Here is an 18,290-nt window from a genome sequence, read left to right as displayed (position 1 = left end):
TATTAACAGATACATAGAATTGGAATGATGATTGAGTGAATAAATGAATGGATTTACAATTAATGATGGACATTTGTTGATACATATCCATATCCCATACTTTCTCATTACAACAACACCAAGGTTTTAATTTGGAGAACTAAGTCATACTGTCTATGTTTCAGAAAGCTATTAGGATGTCATTCCATCCTAAATTCCATGGGATACTCTTGGTTGGATTAAGCTAATCATAGTAATTCTATTATTGCTGTTGCTTTTGATATTTATCAGGGTGATTATTCTAGAATTGGCCAGGTTTAAAACTAAGATAAACCAACACATGGTGTTCCTCTGACCTTAGTGATCGGTTTGGGAGACCTAAATTAGTTCAATTGGAGGGAAGCCCATATCTTCTCTTAAATAATTATAAACTTGATATGATGCTCTCATTTTAAATGTAAATACATAAATAAATGCATACATGTAGCCCAAATAGATAGCCATCTGACAACCCCGAGGAAAAACAAGCTGAGGATAAAGCGACATGACAAGGAAGAGAGAATTGAAAGAATTACAAACAAATGGATATGCACCCTTAAAGATCAATCTGTGAATTAGGCAGAGTACTCTGCTCTAGACTTTTCAGCTTGTGAGCCAATAAAGTCCCTTTATTATTCAAATGAAGTGAATTTTCTTTATTGGCTCTGATCCATATTCTAAGTAACATATAGATAGGTCAATAGAGAGAGAAGAGACAGAGCAAGAGAGAGCATACAAGCATCACAATACAGGATAAAGAAATAAGAGGATGGGGGATGCCTGGGTGGCTCAGTGGTTGAGCATCTGCCTTCGGCTCAGGGCATGATCCTGGAGTACAGGGATGGAGTCCCACATCCGTTTCCCTGCATGGAGCCTGCTTCTCCTCACTCTGCCTGTCTCTGCCTCTCTCTCTGTGTCTCTCATGAATAAATAAATAAAATCTTAAAAAAAAAAGAATTAGATGTATTTGCTCTTAGAATAATGGGATAGCTTACTAAAATTAATACTTATCTGTGTGATCTATGAAAAAATCCGTCTGATTTACTCATTGCTAAAACACTTCAGTTTTCTAAATTTTATAGCCAAGCATTTTATATATGACCATCTTGATCATCAAATCAGTTCATGTGGGTGACAGTTGGTGATCAATCTTCTAATGCAATGTTCAAAATATACAATGACCATATGCTAGTTGATCTGGTTGAGTTGCATATAAATGCTTGCATTTATTCTAATACTTTAATATTTATGAAGCAAAAAACATTTTTTTTATTTTGCAATCTCTAAAAGAAGAGCAAAAGGAATTGTTTAGCTTTTAGAGTGTGAACTAATACAAGTCTCCTAATGCAGTGTGAAGCCAGCAAAGTTTCATCTATTGGAGCATTTTACAAAACAAAATTAAATATCTAAAATTTTCCAAACAAAATCTGAATGTATCTTTTATTTTTTTCTCCCAATATTATAATGGCATTATTTATGATGTAATAAAAAGAACTATGTAGATCCAGAAGTATAGGGCTTGAATTCTAGCTCTGCCGTTTAACCACTGGTAAGTTGAAACAAGCTAATAAATCTTGGTAAATTCCATATAGAATCTATGTAAGTTCTAAATAAATGAGAATTATTATTGTTAACCAGTATTAAAACTGACATATATTGAATGTTGATATACATGTGTGCGTGTGTGTGTGTGTGCACCTGTATATGTGTATCTTTGTGAAAGACTTATTGTTAACCAGCAATGAGTCCTGGTATGTGTGTGTACATATATAATAAAAAAGTACATATTATATAAAGCAAGTTAAATTGACAAATACACCTTTCATTGATTACATAAATTTGATTTGATTTAATAACTATCTTGCCAAAGTTTTTAGTTTGAAACTTTTGGGACTTGTGATTTCATTTCTACAAGTGACATTCCTAAAGTCGGCCATCCACCTTGCAACTGGATTCATTGGTAAAAAGTAAAACTTTATGAGACAGAAAAAGAAAATCACTGGACTTGAGTGAAATATTTAGTTTAGTCCTGGCTTAATTCACACACGGCCTATGTTATGCTAGTCAAACTGTGTAACCTTATGGAGATTCATTTATCTTACCTATAAAAGAAGGATAATAAAACCTAATTTAGAGATGTTTGCAATAAGTTATATTGCCTATGTTTTAGAAGCACTTTTGAATTTCAAAGGCAGCACATAAAAGATTATTACCAGGAGCTAAGTACATCTGTGATGGAAGAGCAACTGGCATATTCTAGCTAGTCGTGGTACATATTAGTTTAAATTGAGATAGTATATATATATATATATATATATATATATATATATATATATAGTATAGTATATTTTCTTTTCTTTTCTTTTCTTTTTTTCTTTTCTTTCTTTTCTTTTCTTTTTTATATAGAGAGAATCTCTTTCATTCCTTACCTATTTTCCTTCTCCAGTCTTCTCTTTAGCTCTCTGGTCCTATTCTCACTAAAGTGGTCTCCTAAATTGTAAATCTTAACCTATCCTTCACCTGCTCCTCATTAGCTCCTATTGTCCAAAAAAAGTACAAGCTCTTTTCTCACATGGTTTGTGAGGAGCTTCATAATCATGTCTCACTTATCTCTCCAGTCTTTGTCTTCTGTTGCTCCCCAGCCATTGTTGAACAAAATTACTTCAGTTTACTTCCTCTCATATCCTGGGATACTGCCATGCTGCTTTGTATTGCTCATTGGACCATAATTCAGCTGACCTGCTCCATTCATCATGAAGGTCACTCAGCCTGCGTACTTCATACTGGCAGCCTTTCCTGACAACTCAAAATTTAGCTTAGGAATTTTTCTTCCATGAACAGCTTATCCCGCTGTGTTATCATTTGATGCCTGTAATCCCCAACAACCCATGAGCTTCATGAACATAAGGACCATACAGATCTGTTCACATATCACCTAGAGTGGTGCCTAGAGCATACACATCAGATTCTCCAAAGCACATTTGGTGAAATCATGACCTTTACAGTTTTAATATATTTAATGTGACTACCTAAACCTTCTTGGAGAAAGTGTTGTATGTTAGCCAAATAATATCACACTCTCTTTTCTTCACTTATGTTGAGTTGAAACTCACACTGAATGAATTTCTTATAGCTCAGAAGAAATGTTGTGACTTGAGTCCTAGCAAGGCTGCCTCCTGACTCTGATAGGAGTTGGCTTCTAATACCTACATCTTTGGTTTCCAAAACAAAGTTGTTATCTTGCAGCAAAACTTACGAGGAGGTAAGAACTGAGTTGGGCATGTTTCCTGAAATTCGGTTGGAGAAGCACATGTGAAAGGAATCTTCCCTGGAAATTCCTCTGAGCTTCTGCTTCTGAACCATGGTGATATTTTATTTAGGAGTTCTGACTAGACAGGCTATTTAGTGACAAAAGAGTGTTAGGAACAAGTCATGAAGGCTCCATTTGCTATGTATCTATGTGGGGGAACCTGAGAGCATTAAGTGTTCTAGAAAAAGAATAGGAAACAAACAAGGTACTAACTAGAATGAGGTATTAAGCTGCTATTACCTAAAACAGCATTTAACAAAAAAAAATCTCATTTTTTTCTCATTAATCTTTTGTTTTAATGGGTCTCAAAATCCTGTAACATATTCTTGGTCAAATTGTTTCTATGAAAAAGTACTGATTTTAAAAGATAATAACTCAAAACTACCACACACACCCACAAAAACCAACGGTCCACAAAACCTCCTCCTTTCCTTCTGAGGTTTTGTGATGCATCATTATAGTTAATCAGTCTTTTATTCTTAAATTTAAAAGGCCAGTTGACACAAACAGTCCTGAGACCACTCTCTCAACACTGACTAAGACTGGGATGGCAGGAATTGGGGATAATATTTATTTAGCCCTCTGAGCTTTCTGAGCAGACTTAGTGACCTTGCCAGCTCCATCTGCCTTTTTGTCTATTGCTCTGATGACAATCACAGCAAATGCCTGTCTCGTGTCATGAACAGCAAAATGGCCCAGAGGAGAGAAGCTCTCAACACACATAAGCTTGCTAGGACCTGTATCAACAATGGCAGCAGCATCACCAGATTTTAAGTACTTAGGGCCACCTTCCAGCCTTTTCCCAGAATGACAATCAATCTTTTCCTTCAACTCAGCAAACTTGCAAGCAATGTGAGCTGTGTGACAGTCAAGCACAGGTGCATATTCAGCACTGATTTGGATGGTTCAGGATAATCACCTGAGCCATCAAGCCAGCTACTTCCATTGTTGGGTCATTTTTGCTGTCACCAGCCACATTGCCATGACAAATATCTTTGACAGCTATGTTCTTGACATTGAAGCTCATATCGCCTTCAGGAAGAACTTCATTCAAAGCTTCATGGTGCATTTTGAGAGATTTTTCTTCAGTTGTAACATTGACTGGAACAAAGGTGACCATCATGCCAAGTTTGAAAACCCTAGTCTTTACCGGGCCCATAGGAATAGTACCAGTACCACAAATTTTGTAGATGCCATGGAGGGGCAAACACAAGGGCTTGTCAGTTGGATGCAGTAGTGGCATAATGCAATCCAGACCTTCAAGCAGTGTGGCTCCACTGGCACTGCCATCTTTGTAAGTAGTTACCTTGAACCAAGTCATGTTTGCACTTGGCTCCACTATGTTGTCACCATTCCAATCAGAAATTGGCACAAATGCTACTGTGCTGGAGTTGTAGCCAATTTTTTTTAATGTAGGTGCTGACTCTTCCTTAACAATTTCCTCCTATCTCTTCTGTCTGTAGAGTGGCTCGGTGGAATCCATTCTGTTAACACTGACAATCAGTTGTTTCATACCCAGAGTGCAAGACAGATGGACATGCTCATTGGTCTGCCTATTCTTGAAAATACCTTCTTCAAATTCATCAACACCAGCAAGTAACAATCAGGACAACACGACCAGCCTGAGATGTGCCTGTAATCATATTTTTGATAAAGTCTCTGTGTCCTGGGGCATCAGTCTCTGTGTCCATGGGTCACATAATACTTGCTGGCTTCAAATTTCCACAGGGAGATATCAGTGGTGACACCACATTCACATTCAGCTTTCAGTTTATCCAAGACTCGGGCATCCTTGAAGGAGCCCTTGCTCATCTGAGCAGCCTCCTTCTCAAATTTGTTGATAGTTCCTATGTTGATCCCTCCTCATTTGTAGATCAGATGATCAGTAGTGATAGACTTGCCTGAATCTATGTGTCAATGACAAAACTGTTGATATGAGTCTTTTCTTTTCCCATTTTGGTTAATGTTTAGTGGTGGTTTTCATGATACCTGGGTTTTGGCAACAAACCTGTTGTGAAAAAACTCATTTTATTATTTTAAAAAATGTAAATAGATCCCTGTGAAACATGCATAAATAACAATTACATTCTGTTCACATTTATGAAATTTGAACCAGATTTTTCTTTCCCTAAAAAGAAAAGCATGTTTATTATGTATGTCACTTTATTTTTAATATCTTTCACAGAGATTGGTTGAAGACCAGAAGAAATCCTAAGAAGAGGTTTTAGGGGTGTCGGGGTGGCTCAGTCAGTTAAGCATCCAACTCTTGGTTTTGGCTCAGGTCATGATCTCACAGGTGATGGGATGGAGACCCGCGTCAAGCCCCACACTCAGCCAGGAGTTGGCTTGAAGATTCTCTCCCTCTGCCTCTCCCTCTATTCACACAGACACTCTCTCATTCTCTCTCTCTCTCTCTCTCAAATAAATAGATAAATCATCATAAGAAGAGCTTTTAGGAAATAGGTTATTAAAAGAAAAGATTAGTGATCTAGCATGGACATATTCTCTGTTAAAATTAAATTTTGCATTTAAAAATGTTGAAAAATCTTCAGGATTGGTAGGCCACACCAAAAAAAAAAAAAAAAAAAAAGAGACCAGAAGAATAGAAAAATCAGAAGTATTAATCAGAGCTACTCTGAATCTATGAAAGAAATGCAGTTTGGTTCAGATAATAGAGAAGAAAAATGTCTCAAATTGATTTTTATCCACCCCCCACCTCCGCCTCAGTCCTCTGAACTTTGATACTTAATTCTGAAAGGATGGCCTGGCAATTGTTCTGTATACTGGATACAGTACTATTGATGGAGTATCTTTTTCCCTCATCCCCCCCACCCCCTTAAGAAATACATTCCCACAACATGCACAAGGAAAATAATTTACCCTCTCCCCATTTCTTCCTGTGCTCTCCAGGTGGTATAGTCTATATAGTACAGTGCCTGATAGTAACACAAGTCACAGAATGAAAGGCTAGTGTTTTTGTCATTTTTTTCCCTATCTTCTTTGCTACAGACTATAGAAGACTAACTTTGCTAAAAATAATACTTAGCCCAATGATCTCATTACATACTGGTAACAGAAGGTAACTCTGTGGCCAGCCTGTGCAAAGTGAGTCTTAAAATATATACATCCTCTGAGTGATATGTATTTTGAGTAACTGCAATTGTATTGCTTCGGGCAAAGAATTTGCAGACCTAAGACAGACTAACAGTCAGAATGTGATGAACAATTAACTTTTGTATTAAATTAAAACTACTTTCTTTTAATTTCAGTTGATCATTAAGGCATAAAAGATAAAGAAGAAATAGCTGAAGGGTGTATGACAGAAAAAAAAATCTTCACTGTTTCAAATTTACTAGTAATTAAGACAGCTGTGTGAATAATGAAACATGCACAAGTCAATTTTCCCTACCATCATCTACTCAGTGAATGTTGACCTGGGTTTATAAAAAAATCATAAATTCACACAAGGAGGTTTGAATATTTTTTATTAACTTAAGGAAAATATCGTAAGTTCTTGCTTCTATCATATTTGTTAATTTCAGACAAGTTAAGCGATACCATATTTTTGTAAGAAGAAAAGTAAAGTTGCTCAAGTCCACCAATTACTATTTGAAAGTTTGGATCTCATTATATACAAACTTATTCAAAATTATATTCTATATAAATGCAGTAAAATTAAAAATGGGATAATGATATATGTACTATAGTCTCAAATACAAATACAACAAATACAAATACAACATGAGCATTTGCACATTAAAAACAGTGAGTCTCAAGTCATGAATTTAAGGTTTTACAATATTCCATATTGTGAATCCTTATTATTGAAACTTTTAATTACTGTAAATGTTTTATTATTCTAAATAATACTGTTTTTAAGTATCCTTACTCATAAATCTATGATTATTGCTTTTGAATGCATTCCTAAAGTACACATAATTAAACTATATATTACTTAAATTAAATATAAACTTAAAATCATATACATTTCAAAAATTACACCTACAACTGTAACTGAACCAATATGACTTCACTCCTTGGTTAGTCACAGATACACTAGGTGAGTTGTCACACAAAGTAAACTTTATTTGCAGCAAATAAGGATATCACTGGAAATAACTTCAAAGCCATGACTCCCTGAGCAAAGGTAAATGGGTTCCTTTTATTTAGAATTAGGATGAATATTTAGATAGGGAGACCTTGTCATTGTATGTAAGGCGGGCATAAGGCTACACATACACACACACCTTAAGAAAACATGCCTGTTCATACATTGCATGTTTTGTAGATGAGGCTTGTACTCCTCCTTGGCAAAAATTTTAGTATTATAATGAGGTAAAGGTAGTTGTCAGTCATTCTAGAGGTCACTTCATGGTCCATCTGCAAGGTCGTGAATTAGGGGAATCCTCAAAGTGGTATAGGTGATCTGGGCCAGTGGAGGGTCTTGTTAGGGCAGTTGCTACCACTAAGGGGTGGTTTCTGTTTCCACTTGTCTGAATTAAGAGATAAGCTGAAAAGAAGAACTTAAGGAAAAATGTGGGACAGGGCAGCCCAGGTGGCTCAACGGTTTACTGCTGCCTTTAGCCCAGTGTGTGGTCCTGGAGTCCCGGGATTGAGTCACACTTTGGGCTCCCTGCATGGAGCCTGCTTCTTCCTTTGCCTGTGTCTCTGCCTCTTTCTCTCTCTCTCTCTCTCTCTGTGTGTGTCTCTCATGAATAAATAAATAAAATCTTAAAAAAAATGTGGAACAAAGGTCAGTGACTATAAGCAGGTGGGCAGTAGAGGTCAGGCTTTTGGGGTCTAACTGGTGACAAAACTATATATATTTAAAACGGTATATATAATATTATATATAAAAATGATATATAAGAATTTATATCTGAAAAAGGAAGAGAAAGAATTTATGATTGCAAGCTTTCTAAAGCAAATGTTCTAAGAAAAGAGAAGGTGAGGCCTATAATCAGGAAGAAATCTGTCCAGAATTTAGTCAGGCTGAGGAGAACATTAAGGCCATCTTGGAATATAAATAAACAAATCAATAAATCAAGACTTTGCTGATACAACTTATATTTTCATGTACTGTGTCACCATCATCACTAGCTCAGTTACTTTCTTCCATCCCTCACACTTCAAACTTTAGGAATTTTAGTATTATAATTTGAGAACTAAGTTTATTTTTTCTCATGCAATACATATTTGTAATATACATCATCTGCTCTATCATCACATTTATATGATAAAACGGCCATCTTTCTGGCTTCAAATATGAAATTTTAAAAATCTGTATGTAACTGATAACTAATGGATACATCTTTATGAACTCTTTGATGTAATTCTTTTTTAAAAAATTGTATTTATTTATTCATAAGAGACATAGACAGAGGGAGAAGTAGGCTCCTCACAGGGAGCGCAATGAGAGACTCAGTCCCTGAACCAGGGATCATTCCCTGAGCCCAAGACAGATGCTCAACTTCTGAGCCACCCAGGCATCCCTGATGTAACTTCTTATAAAGAATTGAAGATAAATATTTTGTGTGAAGTAGAAATGTAAGCCCCTTTAGGGAAATTAAGCAACAGACCTGTTTTTATCAGATTGCATAACAAATAGCAGCCCTTAGGTAGCTCAATATAAGGTACAGATTAGTTTTCATGCAAGAAAGATTGACAACAAATATGAAATTAATACAAACGCATTTACATGACATTAATATGACTGAATCTAAATTCATTTAGAGTGGCTGGTATCCAGAAGTTACTGTTCTTCATACTGTAGTTACGGTTCTCATCAAAGAAAAGTTGCCAAGTACTTTGTGTAAATTCCTACAAATTCATGTTTCTGGGTACATATTTCTGCTATCGTCTCTGACCTCAGATGAGCTAATTAATCTTTACTCTTGCCTTAGCCTTTTCATCCATTAAATGTGCCCAGAGGGAGATTTTTCAGGCTAAAACATAGTAGTTCCATCAAAGTGTCACATTTCAAGCCAGAAGAAGGATACAAAGTAACAGTGGTGCCCAACAGTTCTTGCTTTTAGGGCCACTTTTATTTCTAACAACTGCACTGCACAACCAATTGCAAAGTACAGTTGCCTTTGGGAATCTCTAGAGAATGTAAGTGTTAATGCCAACTCTTCAGCATTTTTGGAGCATGATGTGAACAAAATAAATCGTAATTTCGTAATTATTGTTGTAATGCAACATTAAATAGGCATGCTCAAACAAGTTGTCATTTGTGGGTGGAGCATGGGGACTACTATGGAAAATACCCCTTGGAGGGGTGCAAACACATAAATAAGGAAGAACAGTCCTAAAGCAAGATGGATGCAATTCTCTGCTTAAAAAAGAAAGAAAAGAGAAAGAGAAGAAAATATACAGAGGAAAGAAATACTGGCATGCATAAAAATCAAGTTATTTGTTAGACTATACCCTCTAATTCTATGAGATGTGACTGCCAGATTTCAAATGATCTTATTGAGACAAACACATAGATGAGGACACTTTACAGAACTGTGATGATCAACAGGATAGCTGTTAACTCCTTATGTCCACTTTGCACTTGAACTATGGCTAATCTGAATTTAAATGTGGTGTAAGTATGAAATACACACTAAATTCAAAGCTTTGAAAACAAAGTAAAAAGTCTGCCCTTGTCTGTTGGGCTGTTAGAATACTATAGACTTGGGTGACTTCTAAACAACAGAAATTGCTTTCTCACAATTCTCACAGGCTGGGAAATTGAAGATAAGGCACTGATAGAGTGTTTGGTGAGAGCTTCAATCCTGTTCATAGACTGTCTTCTTGCTCTGTCCTCACACTGCAGCAGGGGTGAGGGAAAGTTTTAGGGTCTCCATTATAGAGGCCCTAATTCTATTCATGAGTGCTTCATCTTTATGACTCAATCACGTCCCAAAGGTCCTACCTCCAAATATCATTACATAGGTTTCAGTATATAAATTTTGGGAGAACACAAATGTTCAATCTGTAGCAAGATCTTATTCATAATTTTTTATATTGATTACATATTGCAATGCTATTTTAGGTATACTGGTTTAAAATACTATTAAAATTTATTTTGTGTATTCCATTTCTTATATGGCTGTTGGGAAATTTAAAAAGATATGTGTAGTTCTCATTGCTTTTATACTGTGTAGTGGTGTTATCAAAAGCAGAGGTAACTGTGGGTGCTACCCAGAGGGCGTTTCTTTAGAGAGATGTTGAAGAAAAGGACTGTGAAGGTGAAGGTGTCACAGAAGGCAAGAGATCCCTTCTCCCTCTCCACACATTGGTGAAAGTCATCCATGGGCTGAAATATCATGGCTATGAAAAGGCCAGCTCCAATATTACTCCTACTAGTTTAAATTTCTGTTGAGATAAAAAAATTGAGATATAATTGACATGTAACATTGTGTAAGATTAAAATTAGAGCATATTGATTTGGATACGTTTATAAATTGCAATATGATTACTACCTAGTATTAGCTAGCTTCTGTATCAAGTCATATAATTATCATTTCTTTTTCATGGTAAGAACATTTAAGATTTAGTCTCATAGCTACTTTGAAATATATAATATAGTATTTTTGATTACAATCATTATGCTGTGCATTAGATCTCTAGAACTCCTTCACCTTATGACTGCAAGTTTGAATCCTTTGATCAACAGTTCTCCAATTGCCCCACCCCCCAGCCCCTGATATGTACAACTTGATTCTATTTCCATGAGTTTGGCTTTTTTAGATGCCACACATAAGAGAGAGCATGCAGTATGTGTCCGTCTGATTTGTCTCACTCAGCATAATGCCTTCAAGTTCTTCCCATGTTCTTGCAAATGTCAGGATTTTCTTCTTTCTTAGGGCTGGCTGGCTGGAACATTCAGTCTTCATTCTTACGTCTCATTAACCTTTCCTCCTCATACCTGATAGTTTTCTTAAAAGTGAAACTCTAAGCATATTATCTCTTTCCAAAACGTATCTCAATATTTCTTCATTGTCTACCAGATAACTTCCGAAATTCCTGGTTTTATATTCAGTCTTCTCTGACCTGGTCTCAGTTGTCTTTCCACATATTTATATGTTATATTACTTTTCTACATTGATCAGTTATTAATTTTAAATCAGTTCACATTATCTCTTCAAGAATCATCACCAATTTCTGACTAACCAGTTAAATAATGGTCAGAAAACAAAATTCATGTCCCACCCTGTGAAATCAACGAATGTGACATTGCAGGATCTTTGTAAAACATGTATTTAAGTGAAGAATATTGGTTTAAAATTATTCTGGGTGGACCCTATAACCAGTGGCAATGTCCTTATAAAAGCCAGAAGAAGAGGAGGTAGCTATAGATAAGGTCACATAAGGACAAAGGCAGAGATTACATTTTCACAGCCACAAGCCAAGAACACCTGGAACCACCAGAAGTTGGAAGAGGCAAGGAAGGATGCTTCCTTAGGGCCTTCAGAAAGAGTGTGGACCAGTCCAAGACATTGGACTTCTGGCCTCTGCAACCATGAAGGAGTAAATTTCTGTTGTTTTAAGCAACCAAATTTGTAGACATTTGTTATAGCAGCCATAAAAACCTCAAACACTGATCAAATTTTCAAATTCTATTCATCTTGTAGTGGTTTATTCTCACCCTCAAAAAGTAACATTACCTCCCCCCATAGTATTTTTTTACACATTTCGTATCTATCACTTTCTGTTGTATCTAGTAAGTACTCAGTAATCTATTTTACATCCTAGTGTGCATTGAGGAAAGTGATAATACTTTACAGACATCTCTATTCCTATCGTACCTATCTACCATAGTGTCTCAAATATGGTACAAAAAATTCTAATAAATATTGTGCAGATCATTGCTTTGATTTTTCTAAGTCTTTTGTGGTTCAACAGGAGGTTCTATTGGGTTTTTACTTTCATACTAAGGATATCTTTGAAATGCAGCTTTGAAATACACATAAATAATCATCTTCCAGATGCAGTACTTTGAAAATTTCATTTGAGGGACACCTGGGAGGCTCAGTAAGTGAAGTGTCTGCCTTGGGCTCAGGTCATGATCCTGGGGTCTGAGATAAAGCCCCAGGTAGAGCTCTTTGTTCTGTGGGGAGTCTGCTTCCTCCTCTCCCTCTGCCTGCCAGTCCCCCTGCTTATGCTCTCTTTCTCCCGTCAAATGAATAAATAACATCTTTAAAAATTCATTTGATAGTTTATTTTTTTAAATATATTTTTTTGTTTTTTCCATTTAATTTTTTCATCATAAGTGTAGTTATTATTATTATTATTTTAAATCTTGGTTCTTTACAGTACAATAATGATTTCAAACCCAGTAAGGGCTTTGAATTAAAACACCGTATTTTGAAATGTAATCATGAGTTATATACACAATCTATCTGAAATATGATTTGTTGAAATAATCCTTTTCTTAAGGATTTAAAATTTAAAATTTATCTTGTACAATTTAAGTGAAGTATATTTTGTAAGACTAAAGGAAAGTTGTGGGGTGTATTTTCTCTTAATAATATGCTGTTAGCTTTTTACAAAGTGCGTAAGTAAGATTTCTCTTTTATGATTGTGGGGAGAATAATTACTAAAGGGAGATTGGTGACAGTATAATCATATAATGTATCAGAAGACATCTTAAAAAACAGTTGTTTATACAATGGCTGATTTCCGCAATAAAAAATAACAAAATGAAAAATAGGACTGAGTTTTACCTTATTTCAAAAAATAAATGTCCACATATTTGAATGTAATTTCTACAATTTCAGATTATATAGCTTAAAATGATATCATTATAGAAGTGCGAACTGTCATTCTCCATTAACATAGTTTGATATTTTTCCCAAATAAAGTGTTTTGATCTTATCCTCAAACTAAATATATTTTCTTAGAAAGTCTCTGCACAATTTTCCCACCTCAGTGAATTAAATATTATTCAAGAAGAACTAGCACTAGAGTATAAAAAAAGATAGAAATCAAATTATCAGCCATTTTATCTTTATTCAATTAACATTTTATTGAATATCTGGCATACAGTAGGGTCCTTTGTAAATACTGACTAAATAAATTGATCTTGCATATGGTAGTTTCTTTTCTTTACAGTTGACTTTAATTTTAGTAGAAAAGGTTTATTTTTTTTTTTAAAGATAATTTTAAGAACTTTTTGTAAAATAAATCTGCAAGGACATTAGTCTTATACTAAGTACCTTCCATGACAATGTCTGAGTGACTAAATATCTTTAAATATAATTCAGTAGCACAAATATGTTATTGCTCATTATATTTATTGATACTCTTGCCTCTTCTCTCACAAAGGAAGTTTGCTTTCTTGTTTTCTGGTTCCCTCTCCTCCCACTCAAAGAGGACTATCACCTCATTATTGCATCCTAACTCACCTACTTAGCTGTTCCCCATTTTTAACACAATTTCTCTGTCTTTATATAGGTTGAAGTCAATTCTGTATTCATACTCCTTCCTTGACTTAACATTTTATTTTAGTTACCACCTTTTGTCACAGTCTATTCCATTTTTGAGATGGATTTCTATTCCTTTCATGGTTTCTACAGATAATTACTTTTGAGCAATTACCTTGATATGTTGTTAAGTTTCCTCTCTCTTTTTCTCTCTCTATCAGGTTTGTGGATTGAGTTTTACTAGCTCTTTTTTCATGATGGCATAACCTCTCAAAACTCCTCATTTTCTTCAGGAAGACCAACTCCAGCTCCTTCTAAATATGTGGCTTACTGCCTCAACTCTTCTTGAATAACAATCAAAACCTCAGACCTGATGCTCCAGCCTGGTCTGGTTGTCCTCCCACTCTGTTTCAAATTTGCTGTCTGCATTTTCATCCTCTATTCTCATGAGATATCTATTCATTTATCTATTGTGGACCTTCTACAGCTTGGCTCTTCTTCCTTGGTTTACTATTATAGTAATGTACATTCTGTACTTGCTTCTAAAGAAAGGAAGAAAAGGTGAATAAAAGATGAATTTTTGAGACCTTAGATACCTCCCAATGTCCTTATTCAATATGAAAGCTTGGTGGAAGATTTATCTTGGGATAGAATATTAGATTGGACATTTACCCAAAAATATTTAAGGTTTTTCTCCATTTTCTTCTACTTCAGAGGTGTCTACAAAAGATTGTTCTATCATTCTTATTTATGAACTTTTTAAAAAGGATTTTATTTATTTATTCATGATATATGCACAGAGAGAAGTAGGCACATAGGCAGAGGGAGAAGCAGGCTCCCCACTGGGAGCCTGATGTGGTACTTGATCCCAGGACTCCAGGATCATGGCCTGAGCTGAAAGCAGACAACCACTGTGCCACCCAGCCACCCCTTATTTGTGAACTTTGGTTCTACTTGTCTCTCTTTCCTTCTGTGTAAGCTGTAAAATTGTTTCTTTATCCACAATATTTTGAATATTTTGTTCTTGGTATGAGGGTTTTTTAACATACTGGGATGATTATTGATGGGTTGATCCTTTCAATTTGAAAATAATGATTTTTGGTTATGGTAACTTATTTGTATTATTTATTTCATTACATAGTTTAAGAAACTACTTTGTTGCAGGGTGGATACTTGGAGCCCAAGAGAGAATAAAAATAGAAAATCTGTGCCTCTAAGTAGTTTATATTCTAATGGAAATAGATTTATTTTAAGAATGTTAAAAGATGATCAATGACGAAGGAAAAAATAGGACGGCAAAAGGAAAATTGGAAGTCTCAGGTTACAGAGGCAATTTTCAATTTTAAATAGGCTGGTTAGGATGGGCTCTCCTGGGAAGGAGAAATTTGAAAAAAAAAAAGAGAGATGAAACTAAATGAAGGAAATAGTTCTTTGATTATGTGGCTGTAGTTTTCCAGGGGAAAGGGACAGTCACCACAAAGATCCCATATAGCAACGTGCTACATCGTTCAGAAGAGTAAGCATGGATGGATAATGATTAAGAGAAAAATCAAAGGTAAGTAATCAAACAAGCAGAATGTAGGAGATGCAGTCAGAGGTGAAATAATGAAAGGTAAATTTTATAAGGGATTAACGATAGGCAATAATAATATAGTTAATTGCATAAATTAAGACCCTTTTAAGAATGAAATTTCCTTGAGCAAACTTAAGACAAATGTTTACCATAATTGTACATAATTTTAATACATTTCATGTTACTTTGAGTGAAGTGGGGAGATATTCCTTTTTGTGTGTGTATGTGTGTGTGCGCACACACACAGGTGAGTGACATGATCTGAATTATTTTTTAGAGGGGTGACCATTGTTACTGTGTTGAGCCCAGATGGTAGAAAAACCAGGGTGAGAACAAGGAGACAAATTTGAAGTCTTCTGTCGTAATCTGGGTGAGAAAAGATGGTGCCTCTGAACAGGGTGATGGCAGTGAAGGTGTTGAAAAGTAATTGGATTCTGAATACATTTTAAAGGTGTAAGTGCAAGTTATCCTGCTAGATAGGAAGGCAATCCTAGGCAGGGAACTGGAATTCTTTTTCTTCCATTTGAGTTCAAGGAAGCATAGAAAGAACAAGAGAGGCCACCTGGGGGGCTCTGATGGTTAAGCATCTGCCTTTGGTTCAGGTCATGATCCCAGGGTCCTGGGGTAGAGTCCTCCATCTGCTCCCTACTCAGTGGGGAGTCTACTTCACCCTCTGTCTCTCACCCCTGCTCATGTTCTCTGTCTGATGTTCACATTCTCTCTTTCAAATAAATAAAGTAAAAAAAAAAAAAGAAAGAACAAGAGAGTTAAGAATGTATTCAAGGAAACTATAATGATTGATTGTTGGGCTGGATAAATAGGGAAGAAAGACATCAAGGGGGAAAGGCTCATTGAAAAGTGAAAGTATGCTGGAGTAAGATCCTAAAGGGTCCTAGGGATTTGTCAGAGATGGACTAACAAATTGAGGAAGCAAGCTAAAAAATAAAGGTGTTTTTGCTGTTTTTTAAAAAATGGGAAAGGAAAAAAATGAGGAGTTGACATTCCTGGTACTGACAAGTTCCAGGAGGACATGGCATTTGAAAGTGAATGGTTGAGATTGAATCATTAAAGAGAAGTTAAGTAACTGAGAGCTAGAATTTCAGAATCCTCTCATCTATATTGAAATAACCAGTCATTAAAATATGAATGATGCTGGAGATAATTATAAAGAGCCAGGCACTAAATGAGTTTAGAAGTAAAAGAGAATGGCCTGAAAACTGGTGAATGAACACAAATGTGTTGTATTAGTAAGTAACATAATTTGATCACATGATAGTCAGTGCTGGGCTTTTATGGAGAAGAGAATACACATAGACTAGAATCAGCATTGAGACCAGTTGTCTTGAAGCCATTTATCAAACTTGATAAATTTAAGTAACACTGTTCATGGTCTTGCGGAGCTTGAGAAACCAAAGATAAAGGAAAGATCAGCTCATGGAGGGGAGGTTAATGGATGGGTCTATATCAGGATAAGCTTTATAGCATCATAACAAAAACAAAAATGAGCTAATAATAAATCCATCACCCATTACTACAGCTGAACACACCTCTATTCATTTCTCCTTCACTATTGCTGAGCAAAGGGAGAAAAAAAAAATCCCCTGAGCATTTGTAAATTATCAAGCCTAGAGATGCCTGGGTGGCTCAGTGGTTGAGTGTCTGCCATAGGCTCAGGGCATGATCCTGGGGTCCTGCATCAGGGTCTCCAGAGGGAGCCTGCTCCTCCCTCTGCCTATGTCTCTGCCTTTCTATCTGAGTCTGTCATGAATACAAAATAAATTAATGCGTACATACATACATACATTATCAAGCCTATTTGAAGGCAAAACTCATAAGACTTGCATGGTTTAATGAAAAAAAAAAGACAAGTTTTTTTTTGTTTTTTTGTTTTTTTTTTTTAGAACAAAACATTTTTGTCTCAGGTGGCTCCTGTCTGGTGGTAAAGTGAAGAACTTCACTGAAACAAAAGCAAAATTCTCTCTGAAGGAATCATTTATATTCCAGATCTTAATTTTCTATAGAAAAAAAAATCCATGGAAAATTGGCAACCAAAAAAACCAAAATTTTTTGAACCCACAAAAAAGACCAAATTGCTTGAAAGCCAAATGATTAAAAAGGTTAAAACCCAACAAATGACAACAAAGTTCTATCCTCAAAACGATCATATATTGGAACCACCAGAGGAAGAAAACGAATGAAAAATTATTATTATGTTTTATGTATTTATTTATTTATTTATTTTTATTATTATGTTTTATAGAACAATCAAGGTATTTGAATATTTGTGTGGAGACAAAGCAAATTGCCATAAAAAAACCCAAAAAACTTCAACAATAAGATTTAAAATTACAATTTGAAAATGAAGAATGAGATATCTGTAAGAGAGAAGCACAGAAGAGGGAGTATGTGGCTAGGAGACAACCAGCAAATCAACCTCAAGTCTCTTTTATTTCTTTTTATTTTTTCAGTATGTAACTTTAAAACATCTCCAATGATTTCGTTTCCTGAAAGTCAATCTTCTATTGCATTTAGATTATTTTATCTCATAACTTATAACATGCATCTTTTAAAAAAGAGATGAGTAGATTTCTTCCTAAAATATGAAATGTAAGGTATTTACCATATTATATTCAAACTTCAGTAACTAGTTTGGATAATATTCTTTCACCTTCTAATAGAATCTATTTTATAAAGTAAATATTCTTTCTGTTGTTGTAATACTATATGGCTTGTTTCCTTATTTATTTGAGTATAGTTGACACAGCATGTTATTTAGTTGCACATGTACAATGCAGTGATTTGAAATGTACCACTAAAAAAATGCTAGAACTCATACAGGGATTCAGCAAATTCACAGGATATAAAAGCAATGTGCAGAAGTCTGTTGCATTTCTATACACCAATAACAAAGTGGCAGAAAAAGAAATCAAGGAATTTGGCACCTGGGTGGCTCAGTTGGTTGTCTGCCTTCTGTTCG

At 35.3% G+C, this 18,290-nt stretch overlaps 1 pseudogene; it reads right to left on the bottom strand.

Annotated features, from left to right (window-relative positions):
- Positions 1-4,214: 4,214 nt before the first annotated feature.
- Positions 4,215-18,290, bottom strand: part of LOC129502384 (elongation factor 1-alpha 1-like) — a 52,317-nt pseudogene continuing 38,241 nt past the window's right edge.

Source organism: Nyctereutes procyonoides, unplaced genomic scaffold, assembly GCF_905146905.1.
Source record: "Nyctereutes procyonoides isolate TBG_1078 unplaced genomic scaffold, NYPRO_anot_genome, whole genome shotgun sequence".
Classification (NCBI taxonomy): Eukaryota; Metazoa; Chordata; class Mammalia; order Carnivora; family Canidae; genus Nyctereutes; species Nyctereutes procyonoides.
Note: the sequence above shows the minus strand (reverse complement) of the source record. Positions and strands in the feature narration are given on the sequence as shown.